The sequence below is a fragment of the Chiloscyllium plagiosum genome, chromosome 10 (assembly GCF_004010195.1).
Source record: "Chiloscyllium plagiosum isolate BGI_BamShark_2017 chromosome 10, ASM401019v2, whole genome shotgun sequence".
NCBI classification, from domain to species: Eukaryota; Metazoa; Chordata; class Chondrichthyes; order Orectolobiformes; family Hemiscylliidae; genus Chiloscyllium; species Chiloscyllium plagiosum.
The window spans coordinates 28,139,616-28,166,776 of NC_057719.1; the positions used below are offsets into that span (position 1 = coordinate 28,139,616).

General features: G+C 40.7%; 1 protein-coding gene across 3 annotated transcripts in view; it reads right to left on the reverse strand.

The window, feature by feature from the left end:
* prkcha (protein kinase C, eta, a) overlaps positions 1–27,161 on the reverse strand; it is a 219,890-nt gene that overhangs the window by 98,597 nt on the left and 94,132 nt on the right. The window lies entirely within an intron of this gene.

Consider the following 27,161-nt stretch of genomic DNA (forward strand, 5'->3'; position numbering starts at 1 on the left):
AAGCAGATTTATCCCTACAACCAGAAATTGTCTGAAAGAATAGAGCCTCCCATTTTCATAGATTTGGACTGTCATCTTGGTTACTGGTACATTGTGACATTTCTTTCACTAGAGAAAGGAAGGAAAGCAAGCGAAGGAAGAGAATGTTATGGTGAGATGAAGGTGACTTGCTTTCATTGCAACAGTTAAGTATTTCCTGGTCAAGCTGTTCAGAGATGTTATCACACCTCTGGAGCAGGTGAGACTTAAACTGAGGTCACCTGGCTTAGAGGTAGGACATCTACCTCAAGAGCCCTTATTGCTGTAGCTAAAATAGTCCGTTGAAACTCAAAGTGCCTGTAGCTTTATTAGGTTCTTCACCAACACTGCGTGACAGCTCATGGTCCATGTTAACCCACACAACTTGGCAAAACTAATGCATGGCCTTAAGAAAAAATGGCTGTGTGAGAAAAGCTAATATTTCAATAAACAACTGATAAATAGCGCTGAAGAAAAGTCTCTGACCAAGGTCCCTACTCCAAGGGACAACCAAATAGATTAAATTTCTTTTTGTTGGATTGCAATTAAGGAATTTGATCTACTGTTTTGCAATCCCAAGTGATTCTGTTCACTTTTGTGTAAAACCCAATAATCTCATGTCATCTATCAAAACAATTAATTATAAATGGGAAAATGGAGGGCAACAAATGATCTCCACTAAAGCTGCAGTCGAATGAAGAATATCAATTTTTTTTGCAAATGTACAAGTTTTTTTCAGGGATAACTGGGAGCATGAACTTTCTGGAATTGCTTTCTGGTTATTTTTAATACACTATTTCCTTTTCCTCGTCTGTATTGATGCAGAGCAGATAATGAGCTGGCAAATCAACTTCAAAAATAAAGATGAATTGACACATTCCCAACTGAGATCAAAAACTCACATGAAATGGTGTAAATTGTATTAACACCAAACAGGTGTTCTATAAATAATGTTTTTTTCTTCTATAAAGTTTAATAATAGTGGAAGGTGATAGAGCAAGCAAGACTGCCCATATGTCACAGAGAGGAATGATACAGTGAATCTTACTACTTGTAATCACTAAGGAGCAAGTGCCATCCGATGGTTCTTTGTATCTAAACTGGATCCATCCACTTACAGATGGTGATAAATGTTCACAATCTAGGAGGCACCCTCACTTAAATTTTAGTCAGAGAGGCAGTAACACTTGAATCAGCCAGTGCAATCTAGTCTGATCTGAAAACTAAGCTTGTCAGAGCAGTCGAGAATTTATCCAAATCGCATCAAACAAACAGTTCCCTTTCCTTAAAATCGAAATTAGAAGTAAAGTATCTTATTTACATTTCCCATTATTGCGTTTCGGTTCTTTATTTCAAGGACAGAGCATTCCTCCCCGACTGATCAGAAACCATTTCAGTTTCCTTTCTACATACCAACAATTCACCAGCTTGGTGAGTAAGTTATACATTAACTTCTCACTCACATGAACTGTACTAGACAAAACTAATTTGGTAAAATTCATTAAGTATACCATTCATAGCATTAATGTACTACCTCATAAACCTCACAAAGGTACAGCAAGAGAAGCAAGAAAAATTAGTGATTGGAGCTGCACAAATATTAATAAAAGTGTGCATTTATTTTTAAGTGATTTCATTTATTATTATGTTGATGTTATTGCCTGTCTGAATGGTCTCTGGAATCTTTGTTTTCAGTTGTCTTCCTCACATTACTGATTGACAGACACTAAGTGGATGGGCAGGAAGTGACCAGCGAGCCCACGAAGCCTGCCCCATGCTCATACTGGCCTCAGTATTATACTAGACTCTTCCCTGGCCCATTGTGGGCATGTAATATTCTGGAACAGGTGAAGAAACAGGAAAACCCAGAGCCAAAAAGGAAACAATGCCGGAGAAAATGTACTTCCCATTTTCTTAGGTCACCAAAGCAGTCCAGGATATCACGCAAACTATGAGTTTTGAGGGCTATTATTCACCCATCTGCTACCCTCCATCTCAGGAACTTTTAGGAAGACTGCTCGATACAGAGGCGGCCCCTCTTGACACTGATACAATTCTAAAGGCAGCAGGGTGATGGTGGTAAGGTGGTTCTTAGTAATGCAATTAATTACTTCTGTTGCCTCTCCATTGGGCAGCGGCATACCTAAGGATCTCACCACTGGTAAAATGTCATGGGAGGAGGAAGCCATTGGATTCCTGCTACCCCCCAACCCATTTGAACGTCATTTTATCTGCTTCCCACCTACCTCCAAATAATAAGTAAAACCTAGTCCATTACCCATCTACGGGGTTTCAAGCCAATGGTGCCACAATTATAATGTTTTGGAGGCTTCTAATTCTGCACATATATTACAACATTGTGTAGGTAGCAAATAACACAAAATATAGTAAAATGGTAATGAACCACAGAGTTCAGCTACAGCATGGGCCGCAGGAAGGAAGCTGAAAAACATGTCCGGTTGTTACTTTACGTAGATAGTTGTCAATCAGGGTACCCTTTTACACAAATAATGAAGACAAGGCAATATTTAGGGCAAGATCCTATGTCAGTGTGCGCTGACAAATGTCCTCTTCAGAATTACCAACTTGTCTTTTCTAGTTCTCATGGCTGGTTGCCTTGCCATGCACTTCCAATGTTTCTTGATTTTACTTTTGCTACCTGTCAAATCCAAAACATAATTGGCAGGGTCCCATCTCCAGTGGTAATATGAGAATCCTTACCAACCCTCTTGAAATGAATATGAACATAGGTTTGAGGATGTGGAAATAAAAGATTATTTTGGTTGTCAAACTTTATTGGTTTGTATTTATTGCCCAGCATAAACAGAAAACAAAAACTCTTCTGCACACGTGCAGAGGAGGCTCATAAGGTTACACATTTTCTCTTGCATGCATGAACGTATCATCAAGGCGATGGTGTACTAGCGAGATCAGTTGGCTAGAAAATCAGAGAATGGTAGTCTAAATTTCATCACAAGGATTTGTCAGTTTGAATTCAGTTTAAAATCCATGATATTACAAGTCAGAAAAATATCAGAAAATAATAACTATAAAGTTGTTAGATGGATATGAATGCCCAACTGGTTCATTAATTTAGGTAAGGTAGATGCTGGCTTTACCCAGTCTGTCACAGTTATGGATGAGTCCATTCTCATGCTAACATGGTTTATCTTCAACACTGCAGTGAATTGTCAGCCTACAGCCTGGAAGCAAGAGACAAATGTCATTTTGTTCCCTCAGTCTATTATTGGTGCCCTCACCATGCAGTGGTTCAATCACAAGGCCTACTATAACTAGAAATGGGGAATAAATGCCAATTTGCCAACAGCATCCTTCCTTTATTCTTCACTGGGTTTTGAACCCTAAACAGAAGTGAGACAGAAGAAAAGGTGAGGTGAGTGCAGATGTTAAAGAAAGCAAGTTAAATAGACTAGGCAGGCAAGAGCATGGCAGGGAACAAGGGAAGACTGATGAATGAAACAGCATTTACTTCAATGCAAGAGGCCTGACAGGTAAGGTAGGTGAACTCAGGCCACGGAATGGGAACATGGAACTAGGATATTATAGCTATAACAGAAACATGGCTGGGTGAGGGACAGGGCTTGTAGTTCAATGTTCTGGGGTACAGATGCAATAGGAAGGACAGAAGGGGAGGCAAGCGAGGAGGTGAAGTGGCATTTTTGATGAGGGAAAACATCACAGCAGTATTTAGAGAAGATATTCCTGAGGGACTGTCTTGAGGGAAGCTGTATGTGTGGAACTGAAAAATAAGAAGGGGTTGATCACTGATGGGATTGTATTATAGCCCCCCCCCCCTCAAATAGACAGTAGGAAATTGAGGAGCAAATATGTAGGGAGATCACAGATAACTGTAAGAATAGGACTGTTGCAGTAGTAGGGGATTTTAATTTTCCAAACATAGACTGGAAACACCATAGTGTTAAGGGCTCAGATGGGGAGGAATTTGTTAAGTCTATTCAGGTAAACTTTCTTAATCAATATGTAGATGGCCCTACTAAAGAAGGGGCAAAACTTGACCTCCTCTTCAGAAATAAAGCAGGGCAAGTGACTGAGACATTAGTGAGGGAGCATCTTTGGGACTAGGGACCATAATTCTATTAGTTTTAAAGTAGTTATGGAAAAGGATAGGTCCGGTCCACAAGTTAAAGTTCTAAATTGTGGCAAGGCCAATTTTGATGGTTTTAACAGGACCATTCAAATATTGATTGGGGGAGGCTGTTTGCTGGTAAAAAGGGACATCTGGTAAGTGGGAGGCTTTCAAAAGCGAGATAACGAGAGTTCAGGGCCAGTATGTTTGTGTTAGTGAGAAGTGCAGGGCTGGCAGAAGTAGGAATGTAGGCTGACCAGAGATATTGAGGCACTAGTCAAGAAAAAGGAGAATGCATATGTCAGGTATAGGCAGCTGGAATTAAGTGAGTGCCTTGAGAAGTATAGGAGGTGTCGGAGTACACTCAAGAGGGAAATCAGGACAAAAATGCACATGAGATAGTCTTGGCAGATAGATAATGTAAAAGACATACCACAAGTATATTAAGGGCAAAAGAGCAACTAGGGAGAGAATAGGACCCCTTAAAGATCAATGAGATCATTTACATGTGGAACCGCAGGTGATGGGTGAGATCTTAAATGAATATTTCTCGTCAGTATTTACTGTGGGAAGGACATTGAAGTTAGGGAATTCAGGGAAATAAACAATGATGTCTTGAAAATTAGTCCACATTAGAGAAGAGGTGGTGCATAAAGGTAGATGAATGCATAAAGGTAGATGAATCCCAGGTCCGGATCAAGTGTATCCCAGGACATTGTTGGAAGCTAGGGAAGAAATTGTGGGTTCCCTCGTAGAGATATTTGCAATATTGATAGCCATGAGTGAGGTGCCAGAAGACTTAAGGGTGGCTAATGTGATGCCATTATTGAAGAAAGGCTGTAAGGAAAGACTAGGGAACTATAGGCCGGTGAGCCTAATGTCAATGCTGACTAAGTTCTTGGAGGGGATTCTGAGAGACAGGATCGATATGCATTTGGAAAGACATGACTCACAAATTTGATTAAGTTTTTGAAAATGTGATAAAGAAGATAGATACATGGACTTTAGCAAGATCTTCAAAAGGTTCCACATGATAGACTGGTTAATAACATTAGACCACATGGAATCCAAGGAGAGCTAGCCAATTGGATATAAAATTGGCTTGATGGTAGGAGACAGAGCGTGGTGGTAGAGAAGTTGGTGTTCAGACTGGAGGCCTGTGACCAACAGCGTGCCACAAGAATTGGTACTAGGTCCACTGTTGTTCATCAGTTATATACATTATTTGGATGACAAAGTAGGAGGCATGGTTGGTATTTTACAGATGACTCCAAAATTGGTGATATAGTAAATAGTGAAGAAGGTTATTTAAGAGCACAATGGGATGAATTGGGCCAAGGAATGGGAGATGGAGTTTAATGCATATAAATGCCAGGTCTTGCATTTTGAAAAGACAAACCAGGACAGGTCTGACATGGTTAATGTTGGAGCCCTGGGGAGTGTTGACAAACAGAGACACCTAAGGGTGTAAGAAGGGGTGCACCTAGGGATACATGAGCCCTTCCTGAAGAAGGGCTCATGCCCGAAACGTCGATTCTCCTGCTCCTTGGATGCTGCCTGACCTGCTGCACTTTTCCAGCAACACATTTTGAACTCTGATCTCCAGCATCTGCAGTCCTCACTTTCTCCTAGGGGTGTAAGTGCACAGTTCCTTGAAAATAGCTTTACAGGTAGACATGGTGGTGAAGGAGGCATTTGGCACGCTTTCCTCATGGGGCAGAACATTGAGCACAGGAGTTGGGATGTCATATTACAGCTATACAAGACATTGGTCAGGCCTCATCTGGAGTACTGCATACAATTCTGGACAACCCTGTAGAGGAAGGATGTTATTAAACTGGAAAGGGTGCACAAAATATCTAGACTATCTATCAAGACTAGAAGGTTTGAGTGAAAAGGAGGCTACTTAGGCAGAATTTTTTTCTCCATGGAGTATACAATGTTGAGAGATTTATAAAGTCACATAGGCACAGATAAAGTGAATAGCCAAGGTCTTTACCCCAGGGCAGGGGAATCAAAAACTAGAGGGTATAAGTTTAAGGTGAGCAGGGAAAGATTTAAATAGGACCTGAGGGACAAACGTTTTACTCAGGGTGGTGCCAGAGGAAGTGGTGGAGATGGATACAATTACAACATTTAAAAGACATTCAGACAGATACACGAAAAAGGAAAGTTGAGAGGGATAGGGACCAGACACAGGCAAATGGGACTGGATCAGTTTAGGAAACCTAGTCGGTATGGACGAGTTGGATGGAATGACCTGTTTCCGTGCTGTAGGACTCTATCATATGTATTGTTCATCTATACTTGCCTTTGAGCTGAATGAGGAGAAAGTGAGGTCTGCAGATGCTGGAGATCAAAGTTGAAACTTTATTGCTGGAACAGCACAGCAGGTCAGGCAGCATCCAGGGAACAGGAGATTCGACGTTTCGGGCACAGGCCCTTCTTCAGGAATGAAGAAGGGCCTGTGCCCGAAACGTCGAATCTCCTGTTCCCTGGATGCTGCCTGACCTGCTGTGCTGTTCCAGCAATAAAGTTTCAACTTTGAGCTGAATGACTTGATAAGACATTTCAGAGGGCAGTCAGAGTCAACCACATGGCCCTGGGCCTGGAGTAGCATGTAGGCCAAACCATGTAAGGAGGCTGATTTCCTTCCCAAAAGCATAACAGTGAACCAGTGGGTTATATAGCAACTGATAATTGTTTCCTCATCACCATTAACAAGATGAGCTTTCATTGCCATATTTTAGTTATTGGATTTGAATTCTACCAATTACCATGGTGGGATTTGAACACTTATCTCTAAGAGTGTTTAGCCTAAATCTCTGGTTTATTCACTGAGAGATGTAATATACCACTGTCTCCCCAAATCCTGACGATGAATTTGAAGAAGTATACAGCTGCCTATGAGCATTGCAAGTGATCAGTGTCTTTAAATCCCCATTTAACACTGGTAAACTCTCATTTCTATACCGAACCTGCAGCCACACATATGCAGAAGTAAAAACTCACAAAGTGATGTTGAGCTGTTTGTAAAGTTCTGCAGACCACAACCACAGGAAGCATCATGTGACTAGCTTAAACAAAGAGTTGAAATGATCATCACTCTCTCAAAAAGCAAGCGCATGAAAACCGTGCCCCATCTGAACCATCTATCAAAGCTAGATTCAAAACAAAAGTGAGGACTGTGGATGAAGGATTCCGCTTGTATATGCAGCCTCAGTGGTATCAGTATAATGTGAGCACACATAACCCACAAGGCATCCTCAGTTATACTTGGAATATCTTCATATGCATTTGGTATGACAGTGATTGCAATCTTCAGTGTTACAACCAATCGCTGTCTGGATCAAACACCCAACTTCACATTCCTGCCAATGCAAGCTGAAGAAACATTAAGTCATCTTCCACTTTACAGCCTTCTGGACTCAATTATTTTGGACCATAAATTCTATTCTCCATTTTAATCTCTTTCGACCAAGAGCCATATGCATTTTTATTCACGTATTTACTTTCAGACAGAATTGGCCTTTTTGTGTTATTTTGGACCAATAACAGTACTATTCCAGTTGCTTTTTACACCTTGACATCTTTGGTATTCAATTTCCTTCTAACCTAGTTCTGACTTTCCCTTTTGTTCTACCTGACCTTTCCCTCTTATTCAATAGCATCACCTTTCTACCTCTCTTCAATTCCATAAATGATTCACATTGGACTCAAAATGGTAACTGTTTCTCTTCCCACAAAAACTGCTACACCTGCTGGTTTTATTTCAGATCGCCATTCTCTGCAGTACTGTACATCCACATGTTTTCATGTACTTGGGGCAGCAAGTCCAATGGAAAAAGTGAGGAGATCTACTTATAATAAATACAAGGAAGGAAGGCTGCTTTCTCATGTAGGTTATCTGTCCTATACCAATGTGCTCTGAAACCATTAGAAATATTGTTCAATTTACATTTTGATACGCATCATTCTTAAGTTGACTTCCAATTATTTTCAACTTATGTCCCTTCTATTGTTGTTAGATCTTGCATTGAATTAGTGCTCCACATCAAATCTTTCTTGTCTACCTTTATGAGGTTTCATCTCAGCAATATCCTTTGGCAACCCAATTTTTCCAGTCTTCCCTCATAGTTCAATCCATGGACATTGGAAATAAATATACTGTATTAGTTTGATTCAGATGGAGGCACTCTCACCCCTAATCAAAACACTGCATTTTTAAGAACGACTACATACAATCTAGGGATACTCTTTAGTGCAGTGCTGAATAAGGATGGTCTTGATGGAGTTGACATTCCTTCATCTCATTTTCAAGGAAAGCATACTACAAGAGGGAGAGCTGAGGCCAACATGAAATTAATATGAACAGTGTTAGCTGTTGAGAGGTTATCTGTGGAAAGGCAACATTCAAATTTTATGTTGCCTCATTGCCAAGACAAATATTAACCATTAGACACCTTTAACAATGATTGTCCCTGTTTTGATCAATTCAAACAAGCTTTTGCAATAGGACATGGAATAGACGTCAGGTGACTCATTTACATATAAAATAAAGTTGCCGTAGTCCCAGGAGATGATAGGGTTTTTCTCTCTGATTAAAAAGAGATAATTGATGGTGGTTTAAACTTGAGGGTTACACACCTCAGGGCAAGGGGAGAGGTTGGGAAGGAGGGAACTTCATGGTTAATGCAGTTACATATACCAGGATTCTAACCCCTGCCTTAGGCTGTTGTCTCCAAAGTAGCCTCTCCAGTCATAGCAGAGCTCATGATGTAAGTGCAGCTACACCACATGAGGAATGTTGTGCCTGACATTGACTTGTTTTGCCCCATTTTCATCAAAATGACCAATTCTTACCTCTCTGTCTTTTGGAGGACATAGGTTTTGAATAAATTTGTTGAGGCCTAGGAAACCCTGGCCTGGCTGCATTTATTGTCCATAACTAGTTGCCTCATTTCTCTCAAACTGCTGAATGATTAAGTTCTGGGTTCAGAATGATGCTTTGCGGAGGAAATTTCAAGATATTGGTCCATGAATGAAGGTGGAATGGCAATGATGATGCACGTCCACAACAGAAACATGTGCAGCTTGGAGGCAAGTTGGAGATGGTACAACATTGATTGCTCCTGCCAGTGGCAGGGGTTACAAAGGAGTGAAGGTCTGGTGACATTATCTTCACAAGTCACACACTCTGTCAGCATAATGTGACTGTGACATGAATGTGCTTCATTCTGGAAAGACTTAAGTTTTTACAAATGTTGCTGTAGCTGCATCCATCCATACAAAGAGTGAATATTCCGTCATATTCTTGGTGTGACACTGCACTTGGCAGAGAATCTTGGTGCTGTCAGAAGCTCAGTCACTTATTGTAGAGTACCTAACCTCTGCCTTGGCCTTGCAGCACAGTGGTTTGTCCAGTCCATGCAAATCTGCTTTTCTCTCAGGCAAGTTTCTGGTCAGTGGTGATCCCCAAGACATTTATGTTGGGGGACTTGAAAAGACGGGTGTTATTGAAGATTGGAAATTTTGTTTATGCTATCTTTCATTTGAGTTGGCTATTGCCAAGAATCACTGTACTGTAAATGAGCGTAATCAGTAATCCAGTTCATTCATCCATGTAAGTGAAAAGAAAACTCACCAAGACCTGTGTTTGCAACCTGACAAAGAAAAATAGCAATATGCCCCCAGTCAGACACAGACTATGAAAACAGAAACAATAATTCCTTTCCAATTTTACCAAGGAGGGGTCCTTGGCGCAGCAGGTAGCACTCTTGCTCTGGGTTCAAGTCCCATTCTGGGACTTGATAGTTATGAAGAATGTGTTCACAATGTGTCAAAAAGGAGGATTATCACCCTGGAAATTCTTTCAAAATGTCTATGGCAGGTATAAGAGTCTCCAAGTCAGATATGTTTGATGTGGAATGGTGCCCCTAAAGTGACAGACTAATGGCCTGTTCAGAGAAGGCTTACTAGACTGATCACAGGTTTGGTGGGATTATCTACTTAGGACAGCGTTTGTAGATTGTAGTTTTGAATAATCAAAGATGACCTTATTGGAACACCCAAGAATCTCAGAGGATTTGACAGGGTAGATGCAGGAAGGATTTTCTTCTTTTGGGAGAGTCCAGCACCCAACAGCATCATGTTGGAGCAAGAGGTTACCCATTGAGGACTGAGATGAGGAAGCATTCGTCTCTCAGGGCGTGATGAATCTCTTGAATTCTTTACCACTGGGTCTTTAAGGATATTCAATGCTGAGATAGACAATTTTTTTAAATCAGTAGGGAATGGGGAAAAGGCAGGAAAGTGGAATTGAGGGTTATCAGATCAGCCATGATCTCACTGAATGACAGAGTAGACTCAATGGGCTGAATGGCCTACTTCTGCTCCTAAGTCTTATAGTCCGTTCCAGGAAGAATGAGCCATAGGAACAGACAACAACATGCGCTTATCTGCCTCAAGTGAAAGATCCAAGTGCATCTGTCCTATAGCAACTGCATTCTAACAACATATGTAGGAACCAAACACCACAAAGGTACATAAAGGTCACATTTGACTTGCATTTTGGATGACTTGACATTCTACAGAAGTTCATGCTGGTAGGATTTTTACATATCTTTGTGATGTCAAACGGAGAAGCAAAATCAGACTCATTACTGTAGAAATCCAATCTGGAGTACCAAAGTACTGAAAACATTAACTCAATTCAAGTACACAGATACACGTACCCTCCTCTCTGCAAACATTGCTGTGTAATCCCAATGCTTTTAGGGAATTTATTACCATTGGTGTAAAAATATGCATTCTTATTGAAATTGCATGATGATATGGATATGCTTCTATTTACTCATTAATGTATGGAAACCTATCTACTATGTCCAGCACACAGCAGTTTGCAAATACAGATGTGGCAAAGTTGCATAATGATGCAAAATAACAGAGCAATCCAGTAATATGCAGATGCACCACTTTTACAGAGAAACAGCCAATGGCAGATGTATTATATTTGCAAGGCAATACCACAATGCATTTGCAAATAGAGCACAACAAGTGCTTCAGTTTTTAAATCTTAAATATTCTCACTGATGAAAGTCTTTCAGTAATAACAGGAAAAGATACAGTAGATAAACTATTTCCATTGGTTGGGGATTCTAAAACTAAGGGGCATAGTCAAACCAATTAGGGCTTGACTGTTCAGGAGAGATGTTTGGAAGCATGTTGATAGAGATTTGGATTTCTCTTACAACAATGGCAGCCGATGCTAGATTAGTTGTTAATTTTAAATTTGAGATAGATTTTTTTTGTTAAGCAAGATGTATTAAGAAATATTGGCCCCAGATTGGAGTTAGGCCCCAGATCAGCAATGATCTCATTGAACAGTAGAACAGGCTCAAGGGGCAGAATGGTCTACTCCTGATCCTATCTTCCAAGATTATTTTATGATATTATCTTGTGTTTCTGGAAAAGTTTTCTCTCAAAATTGAGTGGTTGATTCTTCCAAGTCAATCGTACACCCTAATCTTAAGTTAGTTTTTTTCCTGCCCACACTGAGATGTGTCCCTTATGGAATGGAGAGCACTGTAATTGATGCAATCTTTACTGGGTTAAATGCAGTCAAACTCTATTCCATTAAATACTCTTTAAATTAAGGAATATTAGACACAAACCAAAGAACTAGATGCATTTAATTACAATTACAAAAGTAAAAGACAAAATACTTGCATTTATATAGCATTTTTATAACTGACGGATGTGAAATCAAGTAATAAAAAGCCCAAACATTTAGCAAACAATAAAAGTACAGATTATCTCAACACACATATAATTAGTGTTCAGATTGTACCAATTATAGCTTTGTCAAAATGAATGGGCAGAACTGTTCCTATATTCAAAGAAAGACTCAGCACAGCAGGAGGTTATTAGTTCATCATGTTTCTGCTAGGTCTTTGTAAGAACTAACTGATTGGTCCCACTTCCATGCTTTCTCTCCCATTGTCCAGCTGCTGGTTCCTCATCAAGCATTTATTGTCCTTCATTTGGAAAGTTATTATTAAATTTGCTTCCACCGCCCTTTCAATCAGTCTATTTTAGACCATCTTAACTCACTGTCTGAAAAACATTTTCCTTACGTTACCTGTGGTTTATTTGCCAATTACATCTATGAACTCTGATTACAGACCTGCCTGCAATTTATTTACATTATCAAAACTCTCCAAGAATTTGAATAACATAAGCCTAAGCCTGTGTAATTGCTGCATGTAACCAATGCCCATCCAGGTACATTTCCAGGGAATCTCCTGTACATCCTTTATGAAGCCTTGACATCCTTCCTATAGTGTAGTGATCTGAATTAACACGTTACTCTGGCCAAGGTTCGACTAGCGTAATTGTTTAGTACAGCTTCCACGTTTTGATACTGTGCGCCTCCATTTAGAAAACAAAGGATCCTGTATACCTTTTAAATTGCTTTCACCACCACTGCCGTCAATAACTCTTGGCTCTCTCTTTGCAAAATTGTATAAGTTTTATTGCCTGTTCTTTTTTGTCCTCCTAAAAATGAGAAATTTTGCACTTGTATTAAACTTTATCTACCATGTGCCTGTCTATTTCACCAGTCTTTATCTTCACCCAGTCTGTCACTATTGTCTTCACTGTTCATCACATTTGAGAGATTAATGTCATCTACAATCTTTGAAGTTATGATCTGTATACCTAATCATTCATAATCATAAAACACAGCAGTGTTCCCAACAGTGACCTCTATGTGGCATCACTGCTACCTGTATGATGACAAATAACACATTCCTTCGTTTGGAAAGTTATTATTAAATTTGTTTGCACCACACTTTCAGTCAGTCTATTCTACTCAGTCTGAAATAGTTCACTAGTATTCCTTGTTTTTGTCCCATATCCATTTTCAAAGCTATGCAGTCGCTGCCCTAATGCACTTCACTACAATCTTGCTGACAAGACTAATATGTTGTACAATATAAGACTTCTTTTGAAAGTCCATAAAATACTCATCAACTGCATTACCCTTATCCATCCTTTCCATTTCTGCATCAAAAACTCAATCAAGGTATTAAATTTACATTTGACAAACTCATGTCAACCTTCATTTATTAACTTATATTTTAAAAATACTATTTTATATCTTCAATATAATTTTATTTTAGATTAATATATCCAACAATTTCCCTACCATTGATGTTAGGTTAATTGTTGGGTTTATACCATTTTTCTTGTTGAACAGGAATGCCAATTGACAATCCTCCAATCCCAATCCTCCAATCCCAATCCTCCAATCCCAATCCTCCAATCCCAATCTGAAAAGGACTGGAGATTGTGGCTACAGTCTTTCTTCAATCACTCAAGAATCCACTCGATCAGACGGGGTGATCTTAACATTTGTCAATTTACTCCTTTAACTTGGGCAGACAGCAACAATATTGAAATGCTTCAATACAAATGAACCTTCCACGCACACCATTGAAACAGGAAACATTTCTTTTATTATGCTCCTATTATTTGTCATCAGTTTGACTTTCACCACGAACACAAGTTTACGAGACTACAAAACAGGAGCGGGTCTGGCAGGCAACAAAATAAATGTCTATAACCTGTTTAATTATTTAGCAAAGCGAGGTTACTGGATTATCAGTTGTTAGCCTTATGTGAACATGACATTACAGGTGTCAGAATGTGGCTATTCACAAGTCTAGAGATAATTAACAAGTATTAAAACATGGTGTCTGGTGCAATAAACATTATGTCTTTTGCACAGATGGATAGGGTACTGGAGCTAATCCATGGATGCTCAAATTATTTATAGAATATAGATTAATCTCCCTGTCACATATATTGACAGAAATTAGCTCCAACTGATTAATTGCAGCTCAACATATGCACACTTTGGTATGATCAGAAATTCAATTACCACACAGTAAGTTTTCTCACAATTTAAAATGGTGAAGATGCATTTCTAACACTAGGTAAATCCACCCAAACATTCAATTCTACAATGTCTGGAACTAAGAAAAATTGGAACGCTTACATGATAGGTGAAGTGGGATTATGATTCTGAACAGTAAACCCTGATATTATGTTGTGAGAATGCAGGCCAATTTTCACTGATAAAGAGACACATATTGCAACTCCCAGTTCTTCACTAACACACAAAGGACCACCAGGACACTGAAGGAAGCAGCAAACAGAAAAGATAAATTTGATGCAAGAACAGCAATAACAATGCGTACTGGTGCAGAATCTAGAGCATTAACTAAAATAAAACTTCTTTTTATGCAGCATCCTGGACTAATCTTTGTTTTGCTGCTTCTGTTTGATATTAACCTAAACATGAACAATTTATGTACAGGATTTAATTTTAAAAATACAACAGTTGTCATAGTCATTTCTGTCATATTATAAGAATTATGAAGTAAATATTTTAAAGTGGTTCAGCTACCTGGTTGATGTGTTGCCAAAGGGCAAATGATGAAATTTTCTTTGATGCTAGGAAATGAAAGTGTGTGTCTGCAAGAAATGGAGGATCAAAACTACAACCATATAGATCAATTCATATTACTTTGAGGTGGATGTTAATCTGTAATGTGTTGTTATTGTAAGTTTGACACAAATGTTGTAAAACATACCTCCAAATTTAAATGGCCAGATAACAAAACCAGCAACTGTCTGACTGAAAGTGTTCATTTTGGTCAAACAATCAGAAACTATTGGGGGTGGGGGTGTTCCAAAAGAAGGATGCCTCATGATGCAAGTCTTGGATATGCAAGGCACATTCCTCTCCCTTCATTGTTTTTTCTTTTTACTTTGTCTGTAAATACATGCTTGTTAATTTTTTTCTCTCTTAGGAAAGAGGTGTTTAAAAAGGTGTTTGGGAGCTTGCCTTCGTTGCTCAGTTGTTTGAGTATAGGAGTGGGGACATTATGCTGCTGTTGTACAAAAGACAACTTGGTGAGGCCTCTTCTGGAACACTGTGTCCAGTTCTGATCACTCAGTCCTAGGAAGGACATTATCAAGCTGAAGAGGGTTCAGAAGAGATTTACCAGGATGTTGCCGGTATGGAAGGTTTGAGTTATAAAGAAAGGCTAGATAGGCTGGGACTTTTGTCACCGGAGCACGGAGGTTGAGAGGTGACCAGTTAGAAGTTTATAAAATAGTCAGAGTTGAAGATAGTTGTCTTTTCTCTAAGATGGGAAATTTCAAGACTAGGGGGCACATTTTTAAGTTGAGAGAGAAAGAGATTTTAAAAAGACAAAAGGCAATTTTTTTTTACACAAAGTGGTTTACATGTGGAATGAACTTCCTGAGGAAGTGGTCGATGTGGGTACAATTACAACATTTAAAAGACATTGGAACACATACATGAATAGGATATGTGGACGGATACGGGCCAGGGGCAGGCTGGTGGGACGAGTTTAGTTTGGGATTATATTCGGTACGGACTGGTTGGACTGAAGGATCGGTTTCTGTGCTGTATGACTCTGGGACTCAGTGAATCTTCGAATGTTGCAAATGCTGGGTCAATTGAATGGGTACATCTGCATGCTCTAGTTGTAATTAACAACAACTGACACTAATCAGGTGGGTTTGTGGGCCACCATGATGCCAAGGGGTCTGAGTAGTCCTACCAACCAACACCCACCAACACACTGAAACAGCAGCTAATGAACTTGAAAGACCCTATACAGATAATGAGCAAAACTAATGTCATTTACAAAATACCGTGCAAGGACTGTAACAAACACTACATTGGACAAACAAGCAGAAAACTAGCCACCAGGATACATGAACACCAAGTAGCCACAAAAACACATGACCCTCTCTCACTAGTATCCTCACGTATGGGTGAGGAAGGACGTCACTTCAACTGGGACAACACATCATTCCTAGGACAAGCCAAACAAAGACACGCACGAGAATTTCTAGAAGCATGGCATTCTATCAACAAACGCATTGAGTTAGACCCCATCTACCACCCCCTAAAAAAGGAACATGAAGTGACTTTGCCACAGGAAATGACATCAAAGAAATCCAAACATATAAATAGAGAGCAGGAATTTTCAGCACTGCTTCGCCTGAGGCCCACTGAAGATGTTACCTAGTAGGGTAATGAAACATGTGGAAATGAACCTTCCAGCTCAGCGAGCAAACCTACATCCAAAACCTCAACCTGAGCTACAAATCTTCTCAAAACTCACTAAGCTAATGAGATATTTTACTTTATTTTTCAAAAGAAAATGTCTGGAATATTTTAAAGTAAATCTTTGTTGGCTTTTTCACTCTGCCATCTGATATAAGCCTGAAGGCTTTGCTGCTACATGATTAATTGCTGCTACACCATCATCCATTATCACAGGGGGTGCCTTCCATTCCCATTGATAGCTACAAGTGTTTACATGCCTTGTGAACTGGAACTATGAATGAGTTCCAATGCTTGTTGTTATAAGGGTCTGTGCATTTGAATTGCAAGGTTTTATTCAGTTGAGGGGATGTAAATGTGTTTACAAACGTGAGATTTTTATTTGCAATGTAAATTCTACCATAAACAATTTTGTTTTGGAGAGTTTTGCTTTGCCTCAATTCTGCTTGTGTTTTGAAATCTGCCTAGTGTAGATACTGGCAGGTATTTACAGGTAGGGAAATGGCAAAGGTTGTGAGGGCAATGAGTTGGCAACCAAGCTGGAATTGGGACTTTGAAGGGGGTTTGGGTTGAGCAGCATAAGTTGGCAGGGGTGGGGGTAATGGAATGAATGGAGCATGCAGATGGGTCTTGTTTCGTTTTTTGTTCTTTAAATTTCAACAGTGTCAGTGCACCAATTCAGGACTTTCTGCACAGCTCATCTCAATACCTGACAGCCTCAGCTCTCATTACTGGTCAACTCAGAATCCCTACAGCATAGATAGTGGCCATTTGGTCACCTGTAACCCCGTATTTACCATGTCTAACCCACTTAGACTGCACATCCTTAGATACTACGGGGTCGGTTAGCATGGCCAATCCACCAAATCTGCACATCTTTGGACTGTGGGAGGAAAGCAGAGCACCAGAGGAAACCCACGCAGATACGGGGACAATGTGCAAACTCCACACAGACAGATGGTCACCAGAGGCTGGAATCAAACCCAGGTCCCAGGCGCTGTGAGGCAGCAGTGCTACCACTAAGCCACCATGCCACTGTGCATCCTTGCTTATCATGTTTCCCAAGAAGCCTTGCTACACCAGGACAGGATCTGACCTTTCCTCCTACCCACACCTCCAACAACTTCATGGTCATCATATCATGTGATTAGTGGGGAACAGAAGACAACCTAGATGGACCTTAAGTGTTGCAAAGTAAGAAGTAGTAACCAATATTCCGAAAACTCAATCACCATGAAGATAATAACAAAAAAACATCTTTTTGATATGGTCAACAATTTTTCTCCATAACCATCTCCCATTGTCCAGCTGAATGGGGCTGTCCTCATAAATTCGAATTCTGATCTATTTAATCCTAACCCAAAACGTGTCTCTCAATATCTTCACTCCACCCCGCCAACCCCACAGATCAGTGTCTCTGGAGTCCCCAAACATCTGTGCTTGGCAACATCATCCAAACATGTGGATCAGCTGATGATGCCAACACTTAACACTTCATCATTTCTCGTGATCCCACCAAAGCCTCTGTACGATTTTGAAAATAAAGAAAAAATGTCCTGCTCTTAAAGTTATGATGACAGGCGCCTTCAACATCAGCACTGATCACAGAGCCTGCCACCCCCTTGTCAGGAATTACATCCATCCCCAGCCATTATATCAGGCTGAACCAATTGACCACTACACCTCCCCCCTTCAACCCGCAAACGCATCCCAACCGCATCTCTGCTCAAGTGGTGCTGAGATTCTCATCTACCACTTTGTCACTTCCAACACAAATATTCCCATGCTCCCCTGCCCTCCCATCTCCCATACTCTGGAAATCTTTGTCTTATTCGAATCACTACAGTCAGATGCCTAGATTGCACTTAATTCCATTCACCTTTTACTCCTTTTATTGGTAACTTACTTTGGCTCCTGGTACCCAATATCTACAAATTTAAATTATCATTGCAATGCTTTAATATGGCCTCAGACCCCCTCACTTTCTCAGCAAGTGGCCCCAATAATGAAACCTCTCCAATCCTCCAGTGGGCACATTTGGAGCACCCATTCATTTGCTTGACCACTGGCGAATGAACCTTCAGCCATCTAAGACTCATACTCCTTGTTAAATTCTCATATTCTCCACCTCTCCTTTCTTCTTTAAAACATCCACCAAATACACTATCTTTGAACAAGCTTTTAACCATCTCATCTATTATCTACACATTAGTGTCAACATCGGTTTGTTTGATTACTTCACTGTGATTTCTTTGACAGAATTTTCAATATCGTAGGTGCTGTATAAAACTTGTTATACTTGTTGTTGTCACATGAGAATTGTGCTACAGAAATGACAGACGGTGTTGAAATAACTGTCCCCATGAAGGCAATGGATGGGATTGAAATTCCATCTTGAAGCAAATCACTGGTGTAACAGGCATTCTGCCTTTCAGGACCAGATACCTTTCGCTTTGTCTCATTTTGACTTTACCAATTCAAAACGTACACAATGGCACAAAACCTTTCCTTCATAATTGCACCATTTCCATATTTAAATGTTTTCTCCATTTTACACTTACAGATTTCTTATTCTAAACCACTTGCCCAGCCTTGCTTTTACTGATTTTGTATTTTCATTTGTGTTATTGTCATATCTACTACCTTGATCAATATATGCAACTTTACATGCCCACTACCACTATTGTTAATTAAATGCAACAATAGATTTGTTGGTCATATATTTAACATATTAATGAAGACATTGAATTGTCCCAGCAAGGTCTGACTTATTTGTAAAAGTAGTATATGCAAGAAACTTTCTTGGTGAGATCGAGGTTTAGTCAATGATGGTGCATTATTTTCAGCATGATGCTTTCGGCTATTGTATTTGTTAACTATTAAAAAAATCTGTTCTTTCTTCTTGTATAAGGGAGAAAGTTAGTCATATTGTGCTGCTTCTTTATTGGATGACCAAGCACAATACTGCTCCACTTTCAAAATGTGCTAAATGCAACACTGCTAATGCAACCTGACCACTGACTCCACCTCAAAATGGGAACAATAACTCTACATCTGTCTCATCTTCCAGCAGCTAAACTGAACAGCGAGTTACCCTGTTTACACTACATAAGTGCTCAGTTAACTATTAGCTTACCACTTCCAATCATTTTGGACATAGATCAAGTTCAAAATTAAATTCAAACTTCCAGTTAATAGAAGAATAAAATGTTAAAGTTACATGTCACAAAATATTTATTGGAACAAATGACATAAAACACTATTGACTAAACATTAATTTCTATTTTTCATCAACCTAACCAAGGCTTTCGACTCAGTCAATCAGGGACTGCTTTGGAAGATTGTGTCAGATTTCCAAAATAATTCATCAACATCCTCCGTCTTCTCCACAAGATGTTGGCAGTGCTTCTCACCAATAGTAATATGACAGGATCCTTGGAGGTCAAGATGGGATGTGACATCAGCCCAAACATTTTCTCCATCTTCATCACCACCATTCTTCATTCCGGCAAGCACAAGTTTCCCAGTTTGTGGACATTATCTACAAAACATTTCAACCTAAACTGGTGGAAATCCATGGGAAAAAACAACACTGATCTTGTTTATGGACCTTCAGTACGTTGGTGACAATGGCATCTCTGCTCTCTTGGAAGTGAATCTTCAAGTCTCACTTAATGCCTTTGCAGAAGCACACTGAAGAATTGGTCTCAGCCTCAATCTCAAGAAGATTCAAATCCTTTACCAACTTGTCATAGGTATAGTTCTGGTCCATCCCTCCAATAAGATCAACAGACAAATCCTCCTAAACGTGAACACTTCCCCTACCTGGAAAGCTACCTGTCATCTAAGGCTGACGTTGATACAGAGGTTCAACATCGCATCCAATCTACAAGCACTTAAGGATGAGAGTCTTCAATGACTGTGACATCTGTGCTGATACCAAGATCCGTGTGTATAAGGCAGTCATTCTTCTGACTCTTCTATATGGCTCCAAAACATAGACTACATATAGATGACTCCTCAAGATCCTTGAAAAGTACCGCCATTACTGATTGAGAAAAATTCTCCATATCACCTGGAAGGATGAGCGTACAGATATCAGCATCCTTGAAGCAGTTAACAGCACCAACATCGAGGCCACAATCATCTGAAACCAACTCCGCTAGGCCAGCCACTTGCTTAGGATGCCTGAGCTCCAGTTACCCATAACAAATCTTTGCCCAGCTAAAAGAAAGGCACTCGAACAAGAGGAGGGCAGAGGAAGTATTTGAAAGATTCTCTGAAGCTTCTCCCAAGAAATGCAACAATTGATGTGAATGTTTGGGAAACACCCTTTTTTCAGACGAAACTGGCTTGGAGGAACTTCCAGCTCGAAGGGGCATAACTCTGAGTACACCCGGCAGCAAGAGGAAGTAAAGAAAAGGAACTGGAGAAAGGAATGCCAATGATCAAGGCCAAGGTCCACTTCCACCTCCCAGAAGCAGTTGCCAACTGTGCAGCTGGAGATGTAGCTCTAGGATCGGGTTCATCAGCCACACAAGATCCCACAGAACCCAGGACCAGTAATTCGCAATTTCCTAGCTGGACAATCACACTCATTAGCGAGTGATTGCTGATGACGATGATTCGTAGACAATTTATGCATCAAGCTAGGGAGAGGACGATTCCTCCTTTATTCTCATCAACAATATGATATATTATTATTGTCACATGTACTGACATAGTGAAAATTATTGTATTGCATGCCATACAGACAAATCATACCTTATATAAGTACATCAGGGTTACAGAACAGAATGTAGAATATAGTGTTCCAGCTACAGAGAAGATCAACTTTAATGTATGAGAGATCCATTCATAAGTCTGATAACAGCGGGGAAGAAGCTGTTCTTAATTCTGTTGGTACGTAGTTTCAAACTTTTGTATCTTCTGCCCAATGGGAGAGGGTGGAAGAGTGTATAACCAGGGTGGGAGGGGTCTTTAATCATGTTGCCTGCTTTCCTGAGACAGCAGGAAGTAAAGACAATGGCTCTTATAATAAAAAGTCCACTTTTGCTTCCAGCTTCCAATGGGTTCCTACATCCGCCCTTTCATTCACTACTAACTCTGAGTGACTATCTGGAAGTGCTTTCCTCGGTTTCAGAGAGTTTCTTAAATCTACCAACACTAATAAGCCTATTTCAATAATTTATCTTCCCCTGCCGATACAAGAACAAACTAGAAATTTAGAAGATTGCAGAATGTTCCTCCATTAGCCCCCTGCACCTGGCTGCAATAGTTTGTAGGAGTTCAGGATTTTTTTTCCCCCTCTGGTAACCACAGCAATACTCTGATGTCCATGATATTCATTAACTTGTGAGGAAGGCCTGTAACCTGATCATAGAAATGGCTTCCTCTATCCTCTTCCCCACAGCAAAGTGAAAGACAATAACTTTATTTCAAGGTAGAAATCTAGATCATCGATCTTTAATCCCAACACTCTTTCACCTGAGTAGTAAATGGATAGTTTACAATATGACTCCTCACAATCCAATATCAACCACACCTTTCTGGGACATTGGGAGATTCACAGTAAACTCAGTGCCTGCTGTAATTGTCTCAAATACCTTGCACCACCTTCTTAGTACCATAACCTGCACTTTCCTTTGATCTTTAACAATTAAAACTACCCAGTTTTACTGTAAGACAGATTTTAGAACAGGTCCAATAATTCCCTTCATTTACCCTAAATTTAAAGTTACAGTGTCAAATATATAATAATCTTACAAACATCAAGTGATGTTGAACAAATGACAAAACTGGAGTTTTAGAAATTTGAAAGCATTATTCTAAGAGATTGAAAGTAGGTCAGGGCAAGAATTTTCTCCGAGGGAAGCCTGGCCTGCTGTATTTTTCCAGCACCACATTTTTCAACTCTGGTACTCCAGCATCTGCAGTCCTCACTTTCTCCTATATATTGTACTTCAGTTGTGTGTTCATGTACTCTCTGTCCATAGACTCAGCATTACACTGACTGTGCCTGATCCAGGCACAGGCTGCTTTTTTAAATTAATTAATGGAATGTCAGTATTGCCGGCAAGGCCAGCATTTACCGCCCATTCGTAATTACCCTTTTACCAAGTGATTTGCTCAGGCATTTCAGAGGCAAACACAATATTGTGGGTCTTGAGGCTAGACCAACCAACATTGGCTGATTTTCTCTCCAAAGGCTGCTACTGACCTCAATGGGGTCTTACAACAACTGAATAGTTGCACAATTGTGAAAGTGACATTTTATCCCAATGTGTATTAATAATTGAATTTAAATTTTCTGTGATGAGAATTAAATTCCTGTCCCTGGATGCATTAATCCAGGTCTCTGAATTACTAGTCCAGTGATATTAATATTAAACTGGAATTGTTTCTCGACTTATCCAACTGCCAAATATGGTAAAACCTAGATCATTTCCATGTCTGAGCTAACGTGCCTCACACAATTAAATAACCCGTCTGATATGGTGACCCTGACCACACACCTTCACATCCTGCACGCGAATACCAGTACCAAGTTACTCCCACTGGTGATACAATGCAAATGATTCTCGTCACTTACTCATCAAAATGTCAGTGATGGGAGACAAAAGACAGGTACATTTAGTGGCAACGACCTTTATTCATCAGTAAAGAAAGACACTGGCGTTAAACATGTGCACAGTCTAAATTTAATGAGGATAATAACAATAATCATGGTTGATAAACTCAAACAGGAAACGGGGTAATTAGTTTCTATGCATTCATTAGTGGAAATTACTGAAAAATATTTTAAAGGTGAACGTAGGAAGTTGACAGGAGGTGGGGAAGGGTAGGTTTGATTTGGAAACTTCCACTAAATGAGTACTCCAAGGCTCCACTGTGCCTCTTATCCTGTGATCTCAACTGCCCAGAGGTAACAGGCTCTTTCTGGATCAAATATACACAGATGAGATGCTTGTCTCTCTTTGTAACATGGATTTGGTCAGCTGTATTTTTCATGTGGGTGGTGGAACCCACATGGTGCCCTACTTTACTGAGATAAAAGTCAAATGTTGTTGTTTAAAACTAGACAGTGATCTAATGGTGCAATGAAGCTCGTTGGGTCAGATTTGCTGGATTCCATTTTGGGGCAGTCTCAGAGTTGTGATGGGGTTCTGTCCCCCAGTCTGTTTACGTTTTAATTTGCACGCAAGTCAGAACACAAGGCTGGACAATATAAAATAGCCATGCAGAAGTACAGGAAAGGCTCGAATTGAAACTAAAGCGGATACCTGGTGACTTCCATTTGCAACAGGCTCTGAGGGATCTGCTTAGGATTAAACAGCATTTCAAAACCTGCCATGCATACCCCTCACCCACAGACACTGCCTTCCAACATTTGCCAACTCCTTGTGACCATCATTAATACACTTACAGGTGGTTCAGGGGAGAGACCTCCATTGCAAGCTGATGGTTTGAAGCAGGAGAAAGTAAGGACTGCAGATGCTGGAGATCAGAGTTGAGAGTGTGGTGCTAGAAAAACACAACATGTTAGGCAGCATCCGAGGAGCAGGAGAACTGACGTTTCGGTTTCAGGAATGATTCCTGATGAAGGGCTTTTGCCCAAAATGTCGATTCTCCTGCTCCTCAGATGCTGCCTGACCTGCTGTGCTTTTCCAGCACCACACTCTTGACGGATTGAAACATGTTGGAAACTCAGAGCTGTTCGCGTGCTCCCTTAGCGCTCACTCATTTAGGACTGAGCTGCATCCATGCACTGCTTGGCTGTACCTGTTAGCAGGTAGCTGCTTTAGCCAGAACTAAAGGCCAACATTAGTTCCATGGGGGCGGGGAGGAGGGGGCTAGTCGTCAGTCAGGTGACCAGGCAGAGCACAGTGCTAGTAGTGTCCACTGGGAGCTGTGCTCACCATTACCTCTTGTTAAATACAATGTCCACGGTAGGCAGGGTCAGTGTCACTTATATGGACTAAAGCACACAGAATCTATGTCTGTTGCCTATTAGAACATTGAAGGAGCTGATACATGAAGCATGGGTTTGCAAGCTGCAGCTACGTTTCATTTGCAAATGTCCCTTCACATGTATGTAAAGCATGCCGAGTGAACATGCTGATATGGGAAATGCTGGTCGGGGTGGATTGCACCAGGCTTTTGGTGCTTGCAAAGCTAACATTGTTCATCTCAGTGATGTAGAAGTTAGCAGTTAGCAGCAAAAATGGCCCATCACTTGGGGAACTTCCAAGATTGATAAGGCACAAGGGGAACATCACTCCATCCTATTTTGTACAGATAGGACGATGGACTCGAATGAATGCAATGCAAAGTGGAATGCTTGTGATGGGTCTGCAATGGGAAGAGGGTCAGAGGCCAGCAGACATTCCCTTTTGGATGCAATGTGCTGATCACTCAGCTGGTGCAACCCCTTCACCACATTGGTGCACATGCTGTGACCAGGACCACGGTGGAGCAGAGGATACACCTAGGCAGCTTGGAGCAGTCTGGTGGGCCCACTAAAATAGTCCGGGCAGAGTGTGCTGCACCATCCTGGTGTACTGTTTTCTGTGTACAAGTGGAGCAGGCAATGAGATGATGCAAGAGATGCTGAGGGTTTGAGGGAAGAGAGCTGAAAAATGTGTTGCTGGAAAAGCACAGCAGGTCAGGCAGCATCCAAGGAGCAGGAGAATCGACGTTTCGGGCATAAGCCCTTCTTCGGGAATGAGGGAAGAGAGTCAGTCATTCAAGGAAAGGGATAAAGACATTGAGCTGGAAGAAGCTCTCTTTGTGAATGGCAGAGCTCTGCTACATTGGGTGCTAGAAGGCAGAAGGACCTGACTGACACCCGCTTCCAGTCAAGGAGAGCTGGGGGCAGCAAACCATCTTGGACCATCAAGGTCATGGTGTCAGCATTTGGATCCCATTGTAGGAGCAAACTTCAGCCCCTACTCGTTTCCTTTGTGTTTTCTTTGTCTGACTGTCAATAAACACTCATGTTTGGAAATGTCAGATTGCTTTCCTGTATGTGATATTCCCCAACTGGACAATAACAAGATGCAGCTGACCAGTGGACACTGGGGAAAGAGTAATAATGACTCCGGGAGAGAATTTACGTGAGATATATCCAAGGGTAGCAAAGTGGTTAAACATAGGCTGCAGTGAATGTTGTAAATATGAGGGAGTGCCAGCCACACCAGTTTTGTGCCATGGTCAGTGTCAGTTTGGAACTGCTGTGCCATTATGCTGCTGAATGGCAATGCCTAGATTGTGCACCAAGGCAAGCATTGGCAGTGGTCTTTCAAAGTTGGAATGACAAAGGTATCAGCATGTATCCGTGGAGTGGTGAGTTGTTTTGGGAAATGCACACGGTAAGATGCTGATAGAATAGCATGAGACATATCCTCACAGTGGAATAAGTAGTTAATGAAGCATGTTTGACAAAGATTGGACTCAGCCTCATAGCACCCAAAAACCTGACAACTCACACTTAGCCAAAAACCTATAAAAGATTCAGGCCATACAATTAACTCTTATTTATTTCACCAGGATTAAACTTTTCAATTTAAGGGCAGCACAGTGGCACTGCTGCCTCACAGCGCCAGAGACCTGGGTTCAATTCCCGCCTCAGGCAACTGTCTGTGTGGAGTTTGCACGTTCTCCCAGTGTCTGCGTGGGTTTCTTCCGGGTGCTCCAGTTTCCTCCCACAGTCCAAAGATGTGCAGGTTAGGTGAATTGGCCATGCTAAATTGCCCATAGTGTTAGGTGAAGGGGCAAATGTAGGGGAATGGGTCTGGGTGGGTGTGGACTTGTTGGGCTCTTCGGAGGGTCGGTGTGGACTTGTTGGGCCAACGGGCCTGTTTCTACACTAAGTAATCCAATCTAATTTTCACTTCACATCAATTAACACAGCTGAGAATGCTGGAGAAACTCAGTATCCACAAAGAGAGACTTAAACCATTAACTCAATTTCTCTCACCACAGATACTGCCAGACCTGCTGAGTTTCCTCAGTATTCCCTGTGTTTGTTTCATGTTTCCAGCCTCTGTACTATTTTGCCTTTATTTGAGCAATTTTGGCAGGCATGGCGAGGTTTTAATTCGACCACTGTGTAAGAATGTTAAGATGCTTCTCTTTTAATTTTAGAGTTGTATACCTTACAAATATTATTTACAACTCAATGGTTTTGAACACGAACCATGGAGAACAATGTAAGTGGTGGCCAGCTCCCATAGAAAGCGTGATAGATATTATCTACAAACACAATGAAGCGTGTTCAGTAACTGGGAGTGCTGGATGGAAAGGGCTATTAAATTTTAAGATGGGCAAACTGAACTTATACACACAGAGACAAAATAATACAGGCATTGTGTCCCCTTTAATGATCTCGTGGAACAATATAATACAAAATACAAACTTTAAACTGTGGCTTATCCTAGACTGTTTCATTTGAGACTGCAGGGATAGACCTACCGAAACACACACACACAGACAATGCTGGAGAAACTCAGCAAGTCTGGCAGCATCCATGGAGAGAGAAACAATTGTTAATGTTTTGAGTCCAGTATGACTCTTCTTTGGAACTGATGAAAGTACTGTTGTCCTCAGCGAACCTGATCTCAGGGAGGAACAAATTCAACCCAGTGTAGGATGTGAAAGCTTGCTCAGCACTGAGGGAGCTCTGTTGATAAGCGCACATACAGAGAGGTCAGGTAAAATAGTGATGCTCCAGTACACAAATGCAGAATTTTCCCTCTGGGGACACAAGAAGAGTCTGGTTCAGTTGTTGAATTCACCCCCAGCAAGGGTGTGGGTGGAAGGAGAGACAATCAATCATTCACCAGTAATTTGCCACTGGGCAGCCTA